Here is an 11,571-nt window from a genome sequence, read left to right as displayed (position 1 = left end):
CAAAAATGCAGATCGTGATTCTCCATCTAGCCAGCTCCCAGGTGAGGCTGATGCTGGTGGTCCATAGATTACCCTTTAGGGAGCACACCTTTATAAAGTGGATTAGAGAAAGAGAGAAAGAGCAGGTTGGAAGTCTGTTGGAGTGATCTGAGAGGCAAATGATGGTCGTGAATCTCAGGTACACTTGTTTTGCTCTTTATAACATGGAGACTGATCTCCTTTGTAAAGAACTTGACTACTAAATGGGTAGTGAGCATTTTCCTTTCATCTGTCAATACCTGTACAGGCTAAATTAAGAAAAGAGGAAAGGCGCTTGACTCCAGTCTTAGTTCTTAGTAACTGACCTCCCTTTAAGCCCAACTGAGGTCTTGGTTGTCTCATCTGTAAAATGGGAGATTGGTTGTTATGGGCTGAATTGAACCCTAAAATTTATATGTTGAAGTCCTAACCCCTGGGCCTCAGAATATGACCTTATTTGGAAATAGGGTGATTGCAGATGTAATTAGTTGAATTGAGGTCATACTAGAATAGGATGGACCCCCAATCCAATAGACTGGTATTCTTATAGAAAGGGGAAATTTGTACACAGGCACAGATACAGGGAGACTGCCATGTGAACTTTAGAATTATGCTGCCATGAGGCACAAAACTACCAGAAGAAGGGAGAGAGACCTACAAGTTCTCCTTCCTGGGCAGCTGCAGAGGGAGCACGGCTCTACCAGCACCTTGACTTCAGACTTCTCACCTGCAGAACTGTGAGGTGATACATTTCTGTGTGGTCTAAGCCACCCCATCTGTGGAGCTTTGATACAGCAGCCCTAGCAAATTAATATGCTGATTGACACCATGAAGGTCACATTCGGGTCTGCCATCCTATTCCATCCTCTCCATATATCCTACGGGAAGTCTGAACTAAACGTGGTTATACAGGAAGATTTCTGTTTTTCATCCATTATTCATTTGTGATTTTTCTTTTTAGAGGCTGCTTCCTTTTTTTTGGCTTTCACTTATGTTTCCTATTTTTTAAAACTCAAAAAACATTTTTTTTTCATTTAAGCAACTACTTAGAACACATCAAACAAGGCAACATTTATTCTTTCTTCTCATCTTCTGGGGTGGGGTCTGTTGGGCTTCTCTGCTGTTGCACTGTTGTTCTCTAAGCCAGTGCTACTCTCATGGGTCCCTTCCTCAGCCATACTGTCCACCCCCCTCCTGCCCGCTCTCCTTGTCATCAGGAGTAGATGTGTCTTCTTCACCATTCTGTTGTCTTTCTGGTATTTCTTCAAGGTGTGTCTCCTCTGTCTCCACTGGGATGCTCTTGTTGGTCTTTTTTTTTAAAATATTTTTATTTATTTATTTGACAGAGAGAGAGAGAGAGAGAGAGATCACAAGTTGGCAGAGAGGCAGACAGAGAGAGAGGGAGAAGTAGACTCCCTGCTGGGCAGAAAGCCTGATGTGGGCCTCGATCCCAGGACCTGGAAATCATGACCTGAGCGGAAGGCAGAGGCTTAACTCACTGAGCCACCCAGGCGCCCTCTTGTTGGTCTTTTGTCTCCTTGGTCTTACTCGCAGCTAGCTCTCCCTCAGGAGCCATGCTGACTGCGTTCAGTTTGCTCTGCGGCCTCTTTCTCCCTTTCCTCCTATCTTTTACCAGCCTGTTCCTCTGCCTGTGCAATTTCAGTGGCAATTTTTTCCATATCCGTTCCACTTCAAACCACACAACCATTTCAGTTCATCGTTAAATGAATCTGTGCTTTCCAGAAATTTCCTCTTTTTCTGGTGTCGCTGGTCTATTTAAAGAAGTTCAGCTTCTAGTTTTCACTGATGAACCATTAAATACTGGACCCATTGTTTAAGGACCTGCCTACTAGCTGTTGTGACAACTGCCGGAACGTCTAGCTCTACCCTCTCACTACAGATTTCACTGATGAGGTGTTGGTTTCTCTGGAAACGGGTGGTGGCCGTATGCTTCAGTGAAAATCCATCATCATAGCCATCTGGATCTTCAGCAGGCTGGATGCTCATGTAAGGTTCTCTTTTCCCCATGCGAGAGTCTCTGTTGACTTTCTTCCTCTAAAGCAGCTCCTGTATGACTTTTTGCATTTATGTAAGCAACATATACAGGGAGATTATGATAACCCTTCATAGATTCATTGTACTCTATCTTTTATGCTTCATCTTCACTTAAATATTCTTGTTTTTCTTCATCAGTGAGATCTCATCACGTGCCACCAATAATCTTGCCAATTTCCCACAACTTTAGATCAGGATTGGAAGATTTTACTTGATCCCTGACCTTTCTGCTGTACCTCATGTAGGCCGTCAGTGGCTCATCTGGTAGTTTGTGGGGGTTTGGAATCATAATACCAGAAGATGCCACGACCTGACTGTTGATGCCCAGGTTCCCTCCCAGCCTCTAGTTGTTGCAGGCGAGATGACCGTATGGATTATATCCCACAAACCCTGGTGTGCTGGGCATTTGTGTTGTAGGAGCTGGGGTGGGAGGTGAGGCATAAAATGGTCTTATTGACATTTTGAAAGATTATGCTCTCAGTTCCTTAAGAATGAGTCTGAGACACCACGGACAGAAAAAGCCTCACTAATATTTCATACATAGATATTTTACTAATGGACTCAACAGATTCAACCCATAGAAGAAGCCTTTTTGGGGCTCAGGCTGAAAGCTACAGAGGTAGCACAACTAAAATGGTTCTGAGACAGATTTTGGGACATGCATGACATGATAGTGGTGGGTCTGTTCTTACCTCGGCAACAAGAACTCTTTTGAGAATCATTTGTTTTTGAACCATACAGAAATATTTTAGCAAAGCATGTCAGGGGTCCTATGTCATTCCAGCAATACCAACATCAAGCCCAGAGAAAACAGAGACAAAGCAACCTATCTTGATATTTTTTTAAACTTTTTTTTTTTTTTACCATTGTCACAGAAGAAATAGAACTATGCCTTTTAGTTCACAATTTATGTATCTAATCTAATGTACACTTTTATTTCTTAGATTATGAAGTTTAAAGAATAGAGAGGAAAAATAAAAGGTACTTTTTTTATAAGACAGAGGGAATTTTTCCTTCCATATTTAAAAGGACAGGATCCTCCCCCAGCAAACTGTTTAGGAACATTAGATTCTGATACTCCTTGAAAAAAGAAGGGATTTGGAACAAATGGGCTAAACAAAGAACCCTGGATGGGAATGGAATTAGTCTAGTAGTAATGTCAGCTTCTGGATGGGAGGAGAACTGAGCAGAGCATCCAAACAGATCCTAGTACGTTCCTCGCAAACCATGGGCCTTTGGTAGAAGATCTTGTTATTATAATTATGATTATTATAAGATGATATCACAGCATCTTAGTTTTCTCATCTACAAAACAGAGGTAGACTGCGTCCCAGACACAGAATATAAAAGGGATGGCAAGCATTCCATAGAACGAGATTTGATTTTTTTATTAAATGTCTCACATCCCTAAAAAGATATGCTTCCATCATAATAACAGAATCATGGATTGAGCATGTTGTATATACTACTAGGCACTGAAAAGGGGTTTTGCATACTTTTTCTCATTTGGTCTTCACAACAACCTTACTAGATACAAGGGTTTTAGCCTTACTTGAGAGATGGTAGGATCTGAGGCCAGAGATATTAATTGTCTCAATGTCAAAAGGCCAGGAAGGCACAGAACCAGAATTCAAGTCCAATCTCTCAGCTCTATAGGGATCTCAGATGCAGGACTCATAGGCTGCAAAACTCACTTCCTGTGTCAGGACAGACATTATTGATTGATTACAGCACTCACTTTGGAATTTCTCTAGGCTGACAGCAGTGACGGTGGAGAGTTAAACCAATGTTCCCTGCTAAGCTTGTGCTCCCCAGCAGTGTTCTGGATGGCCTCATCTTCAGAGATTCTGGTTTAGTAGGTCTTGGGTTGGACCCCAACTCTTAATTCTTAAGGATTTTCTGGATGCTTCTGATGACAGCCAGGTTTGATATCCACTACTTTCTGCACCTATGTTCTGTGAGGCCAGATCTTTTCTGCTTGTCTATTTGTTTGGTCTGCAGGTTTCTGAAATAAAGGCAAAAGCTATGGAAATAATCTGAGGTGGGAAAAGAAGCTATTGACCGCAGCTACTAATGGAATGGCTACTCCATGAAAGACGGGTCTGGTGCCTTCCTTTTCTTTCGTGAACCACCAAAATGCTGGAAGAGAGACCTAGTCATACTCTTCTGTGCCAAGTATCTGGTGAATTTTAGAGATACCTGAGTGTCCTCCCTCAAATATGACTGTGATGAGCCTGAAGGGAAGAAAGACCTTTTAGCTATGCTCTGAGAAGCCCTCACTTAGAGGAGTATAGAATATTAAGTGAAAATCTTATAATTTATGATTCATTATTAATCCCACTCCTTTAATCCGTAACAAATTGACTAACACTATTTCCCTCTCCCCCCTCCAAATTCCTACTGTAGTAGATTACAAACGTGATGAGAAGCAGCAGCAATACCCCATTAATAGTTATAAATATCTCAATGCTCATATTCCTCATCTATTTGAGAAATCTGCCTAAGTAATTAAAGAGTAAGGGGAATTAAAATGATGAAAAATATCAGGAAAATAGGGCGCATGGAAGTTATCAACACTATTTTATTTCTACTGTTACTTCTTAATGACTTAATTTCCCATGGACAACATTTTAAAAATGTAAATTTCTAGATTAAGAAAAAAAGGCCCAGACTTCATTATCTTCCCAGCGAAGCAGATATTTGTCAAACAGTAAACTTACATCTTTGGCTTCTCCAGAAGGCACCGAAAGTGTTTACTTCCAATGATTTTCACCACCTTTTTTTATCCTTAAAAATAAAGAGTTGGGGTTTCACGCATTGCTTCTGATCCATGGGGAGTCTCCCAAATGGAAGGCATGCTTCTTCTCAAAGCCCTTTCAAATCCTTGGGTTGGAAAATAAGTAAGTCTTTCTTCCTCTTGATTTCCCATTAGTCGGTTTAGCACATCCTTGTCAGTATTAACAGAAACAATAGCAGGACCAAATGCTTTACCTATCTTACTCACTTGACACTCTTAATAAAGGCATAATAAGATATTCTTAACTACTATTATCATTCTTGCTTTACAGTTGAGGGAACAGGCATAACGTAGTCATGTCACTTACTCAATAGCATAGAATCAGTAATGAGCAGAATTTGGAATCCCACTCAAGAGATCTGCAAAACAGGTCTACTGAGTCATTTGGAGACTCTACCTTCCTGAAGCCAGATGGGATTCTCATGAGGTCAGAGAGGAAACCAGGGCTTTATTGGGTTATATGAAGATCTTATATTCAGCTCTCATTGCTTGGTTTCCCTGCTTACAAAACTGGGATAATTCCAGTTCTACTTTCTGGGATTTAGGGTGAATCCAATAAGATAATGCATCTGAAGGAGTGCTGTGCATAGGAAAGAGGGATTTTTGTTGTTATTGTTGCTGTGTGTTTCTGCAATAATCTGGTGAATCTGAAGTTGAGATCCTGAACTAGATAAATCCTGGGTGCTTATACAGGTCTGAGGCCAAGGACAACTTAGAGGTTCTATAAACCTGGCCCCAGGCTGATCACTCTCTTTCAGAGACTTTCCCAGACTGAAAGCTCTTTAGAGATCATTCTAATCCAAATGCTTTACAGATTGGTAAGCAAAGACCCAGAGAGGTGTATCATTTGACCAAACTCACACAGCAAGTATGACTAGACCCGTTTCTAGTGCCCAGGTCTGAGGTAGACCAGCGCTTTTCCCTGGACTCCAGCTTCACTTAGTGTGTGGTCTACAGCAAAGAAAGATGTGCTCTGAGCGGGTAGCCCTATCCAGCGGGACCTGCAGCCTCTTTGAAGCTGTCTGGAAATTTCAGGAACCACAATTTCTGACGGTGGGGTACCCTCTCTTCCCAGCAGCTGCGCATCAGTCCTGAGCCCTTTCCTGAGATAGAACAGGGGGTTTGGCGTTACTGCTGAGGCAGGCGTTTCCCCCACCCAGGCAGCTCAGGGGTACTCCGATAGTGCTCTCCTGGGGTTCGAGAACCGCGGTGGCCTGCGGGGAACAGGACAGGCGATAGGAGCTCAGGAGTCAGGCCAATCAGCACCCGCTTCTTCAGCTGCTCCCTCCCAGGTTGCTAAGGATGCAGAGGCTGTTGCTAGGCAGGGACCAAGTTTCCATCCAGCTGTGTGCGGCTGGGGGCCTCCCTGCCGCCCACGCCTGAGTGCTCCAGCAGACAGGCGAAGAGTATCAGTGTTCTCAAATCTGTGCTTTGGAGCTTCTCCAAGACCTGTGAGCATCTTTCTTGAAGCTCATCTCACTTACCTGTGTAGTCACACTTGTCCTGCCCTTTCCCTGAAGCTTCATTTTCCCTTGGTGAGACTGGCAGGTAATTGGAATCTTGCATTTGTCCTTTCAAATCCAGTCCCTTCCACCATATGGCTTTGGATAAATCTGTTCTTTTCTCTGAGGTTCAATTTCCTTATCTGTAAAATGAGGAAAAGTAGATCCCACAGTGGAGCCTTATTCTTACCTTATACATTAACAATTACCAATAACATAATTTGATTTATATTTTATTTCTTTTTAAAAGAGATTTATTTATTTATTTATTTATTTATTTAGAGAAAGAGAGGCAGAGGCTGAGGAAGCAGCAGGCTCCCTGTGAGCAGAGAGCCCAATGCAGAACTCCATCCCAGGACCCTAGGATCATGATCTGAGCTGAAGGCAGACACTTAACCAACTGATCCACTCAGGTGCTCCTGTATTTTAAAGATTAAAAAAAGTAGAGCTTGGGGTGTTGAGTAATTACCCAAGACCCCACTGAGGCAAAGGACAGAACCTAGATTTGAATATATATATTCCTATACCTCCCAAATTTCCAGAAAATTTTTGTTATGTTTAAAGACTTCAACAAACTTGGGTAAAGACACTTTAAATTGACTCCAAAATGTTGCTACTATTTCCAGCAGCAGCAGCAGCAGCAGCAGCCCCAGCATCCATACTGCCTGCCTCCTGCCCTCTGGCTCCACTGTGTTTTGTGATTCTCTATCATCTGTTGGCACATGCAGCGTGGTGATACACTCAGCTCCCCTCTAGGGGTCGCTCTCAAGGGAGCAAGACACACAGGCATATTCACTGATATACAAAGTACCTCAGAGTAGAGGAAGCAGGGCAGCTTCCTATTTCCTCTTCCAGCCCAGGTTCACATTGTCCTCAGATTAGTTCTCCAAGACACAATTCTGAGAAGTCCCGTCAAGCCCAATGTCTCAAAGGACTCCCACCAGTCACAGAGGTTGTCCATGGTTTCAAAATCTTCTTTGCCTTATCCTCAGGCTAGATCTCTAGTTTGATCTCCCACTACTTCTCCCAGTCTTGCTATACTCCGTCCCACCCAGTCTACCAACTGGTTTGAATCTGCTTATTTTTCTGTTTCTGTGCCTTTTTCATTCTGTTCTCTCTGTGCAGGACCCTTCTGTTTACTCAGTGTGACAGCCTGCCATCCATTCTGTAAGTTACATCTCAAATGGTCAAGAGTATGCACCTGGGAGTCAGATACCTTGGGTTCAAATCCTAGCTGTGCTAGTTCAAAGTGATCTTTGGCAAATCACCTACAGTCTTTGTGCCTTAGGTTCCTCTTCTATAAAATGAGGATGACTTTTTGTGAAGATTAATTGAGTTATATAAGTAAGGCACTTAGAACAATGGCTGACACATAGTGGGCAATACAAATGTTTGCTATCATCATTATTACAATTATCTGTCCAGAAGCCAAGTCAGATCCCAGAAGTTGAAAATGGTTTCTCCATTCTCTGTATAATCTGTGGTTTCTCACTTTTATGAAGCGTGTCTTTCTTTGCCTGATGGTATGACTATTTGTTTGCATTGGTTGCCATAACTTCCTGGACTATGCTTCTGGTACTTTGAATAATGGTCCCCCAGACATCCATGTCCTAATCCTTAAAACCTGTTAATATTATCTTCTGTGGCAAAAGGGACTTTGCAGATGTGACTAAGTTAAGAATCTTGAGATGGGGAGATTTTCCTGGATTATCCAGGTGGGTCTTAAATATGATTGCAGGTGTCCTTAGAAGAGGGAAGCAGAGGGATATTTGACTACAGAAGAGGAAGTAGGACATGTGACTGTGGAAATAAGAGGTTAGAATGATTTAAAGAAGGGGTTTGGGCCAAGGAATGCAGGTGGCCTTCAGAAGCTAGACAAGGAAAAAAAAAAATCTCCTCTGGAGCTCCAGAAGGAACCAGACCCTGCTAATTCCTTGACTTCAGCCCAGTGAGACTGATTTTGGGCATCCAGCCTCCAAAACTCTGAGAGAATAAAGTTGTATTATCACAAATCGCCAAGTTTGTGATAACTGATTACAGCACCCATAGGAAATAACGGCAATGTTATTGAAGGACCCACTTCTTCAAAGAACTGACCACAGTCTGTGACTTAAGTAGGCCAAACAGAGTTCTTATTGATGACCAATGTACAGTTGTTGGATGAAAAAGAGGCCTATCTGTTGGGGTCACTAAAGTGTGAGGATAAGGTATTGAGGCTGTGGGAAGATATTTATATAAATACATCGATTTCTTTTCAGCAGATGATGAGGAAGCCAGATCAGAGCTGAAAAATGGAGCCGGTGTGGGAAAGGGATGAGAGCAAAGAGCCTGGATCCAGCTGTGCCTGAAGCTAGAAAAATTCTAGAATTCCCAAACACAGAAGTGAAAAATTTCCCTCTAAGATATTTTGAAGTGAGCTTTGTTAATCTTTGCCCAAAGAGCCCTTGTGAATGCAGAGATTTTCAGATTTCAGGTTGCTAAGGTTCATATGTGGGGTGCAGTTAATTGATTCAATGCCATTCTAAGTTTCATTGTTAATTCTGTGATGAAGCTTGAAGAAGTAAATGGATTTTGATCAAATCAGATATTCACTAAAGACTCTCCTTTAATCTTATCTTGACTTACAGATTTTATAAATGCCAACTCGAAACACAGTGACCTAGAGGGAGACTTTTCATTGTAGCTCTTCTGTCGGTTTGAAGGTATTCGTTTGAAATGTGATATATTTTTTCAGACCGGAGTGAACCTCTGCTTTGCTGCTTCCTAGCCAAATGACCTTGAATAAGCAATTTCACTCTTATCTTTGAGGTGGAGACAAACAATAATTACCCTGAAGATTGCTATCAGGATTGGAGTTAATATTCTTAGAGCCCCTGACATGTAATAAGCTTTCATAAATTGCATTCTTGTTCATAACAATAGCAGCTAACATTTCGTGACTATTTATTATGTGCCAGACATTGTGCTAAAAGCTTTTCATTTAATATCTTCTTTGATCATCACAACAATCTTTTGAAATAAGGATTTAATATCCCCATTTTAGAGATGAGGAATTTGAGGTTTAGAGAAGATAACTTGCTCAGAGGGAATGTAGCTAGGAAGACTCAGAGCTGCAAAAAAATTCAGGTGTGTCTGATTCTAGAAGTATCTTTATCGTCACTACTCTATACCTCCTCTGTGGAAGTTTGCCGTTGTTGTTGCTGTTACTACTACTATTATTAATGTTAATGTTTTCATTGGCACTGTTTTAAGGTTCTAGTTCCCTTTGAGAATGCAGATTCTCTGACAGAATTCTTTTTTTTTTAAGATTTTATTTATTTTGACAGACAGAGATCACAAGTAGGCAGAGAGGCAGGCAGAGAGAGAGAGAGGAGGAAGCAGACTCCCCGCTGAGCAGAGAGCCTGATGTGGGGCTCGATCCCAGGACCCTGGGATCATGACCTGAGCCGAAGGCAGAGGCTTTAACCCACTGAGCCACCTAGGAGCCCCTCTCTGACAGAATTCTTAAGGAGGAGTGGCCTCTTCTTAGCTGGGATTTTCTACTTCACACTCTGGTTTATGAAATGACACAACCAGGAAACGTCTCTCTAGTGGTTTATATTAAACAAGGCAAAACAAAAATCTATGTAATAAATGTCTTGGGAAGATTAAATACTGTGGTTAAAACTTTCCTTGAATTCAACAGCTTTAGATTACAAGTCACCGGAGAAAGATTCCAGAGAAATATCTTCGAAAAGAGTCGGCTCCCTCTTTCCCCAAAGAAAGATGAATAGGTATAATAAGGAAACTGAAGAATGCTCCCTCCTAAAACTTCATGATTTTACATTTACCATCAAATAGAGTAAGGAAAAGGAGAAAAAAAAAATTGTCTCCAATGTTTTGGTTTTGCCCATGTAAGTCAAAGCAGAGTGAATTTATAAGCAGGAAGCAATAAAACTCTTCTTTTGGGGGCCACCTGGGTGGCTCAGTTGGTTACGCGGTCGATTCCTGATTTCGGCTCTGTCATGATCTCCGGGTCCTGAGATGGAGGCCCCGTGTCGGGCTCCGTGCTCAGTGCAGTCGGCTTGAGATTCTCTCTCCCTCTGCTCTGCACATCCCCCAACTCTAAAATAAATACAATCTTTTAAAAAGATTAAAAAAATAAAACACTGCTTTTTTGAACAGCTTAATCATAGATCTATAAAAATGAAGGATTTTGAATTGAGGTCCCTGTTCAAAAATAGAGGGGACAGATACTGACATTAAACTGAGCTGTAGTGCAAAGAATTTGGGGCATCATACTTTTTCCCCCTAAGAAACATACAGGACCCAAGCCAATGATCGTCATGACTAATGGAGGACTTCGGGTAAAAAGAGTAACAGCAGGCTGATTTCAGAACAGAATGCAAACATGGCCAAGTTTCTTTTCCTTTTTAAACCCCTCCCATAGTTCTGGAGAAACTATCATGTGATCATGTCACATACTGATTAGATAGGCCAATTTTGGGCCCTACATTAATTTGCTCAGTTTGCCATAATGAAGTATGATAAACTGGGGGGATTAAACAACAGAAATTTATTATTTTACAATTCTGGGGGCTGGAAGTCCAAAAAGGTGTCAGTGGGGTTGGTGCCTTCTGATGGTGGTATGGGAGAATCTGTTCCATGCTTGCGTCTTCTTGCTTTTGGTGGTTTACTGACAATATTTGGCATTCCTTGGCTGGTAAACTTAAGCCTCTATGTTTGCCCACGTAGTGGTCTCCCCATATGCACACCTGAACCCACTCTACTCCAGGATAATGTCACTAATTGCCTGTGCAATCATCCTGGTTCCATATAAACTCCCATTTTTTTTTTAAGATTTTATTTATTTATCTGACAGAGAGAGATCACAAATAGGCAAAGAGGCAGGCAGGGTGGTGGGGAGCAGGCTCCCCGCCGAGCAGAGAGCCCAATGCAGGGCCTGATCCCAGGACCCTGGGACCGTGACCCGAGCCGAAGGCAGAGGCTTTAACCCACTGAGCCACCCAGGCGCCCCATAAGCTCCCATTTTAATATACTGAGGGTTAGGATTTCAATTTGAAGGGGATAGAGTTTGGTATCAACTGAATGTTTGTGCCCCACCCCCAAATATTCATATGTTTTCCTAATCCCCAATGTGATGGCATCTGAGATGGGGCCTTTAGAAGATAATTAGGTTTAAGAGAGGTCATAAGGGCA

The 11,571-nt window shown here is 42.0% G+C and overlaps 1 pseudogene across 1 annotated transcript; it reads right to left on the bottom strand.

The window, feature by feature from the left end:
• Window positions 1-1,090: 1,090 nt before the first annotated feature.
• Window positions 1,091-2,533, bottom strand: LOC308337825 (SWI/SNF-related matrix-associated actin-dependent regulator of chromatin subfamily E member 1-like; annotated as a pseudogene). The gene is made up of 2 exons: window positions 1,538-2,533; window positions 1,091-1,317 (listed from the first exon to the last, which is right to left on the bottom strand). The product of its transcript is annotated as an SWI/SNF-related matrix-associated actin-dependent regulator of chromatin subfamily E member 1-like (transcript).
• Window positions 2,534-11,571: the final 9,038 nt, after the last annotated feature.

The sequence above is a fragment of the Martes martes genome (genome assembly GCF_963455335.1).
Source record: "Martes martes genome assembly, contig: scaffold_465, whole genome shotgun sequence".
NCBI classification, from domain to species: Eukaryota; Metazoa; Chordata; class Mammalia; order Carnivora; family Mustelidae; genus Martes; species Martes martes.
This window is presented reverse-complemented; position numbering and strand designations above follow the sequence as displayed.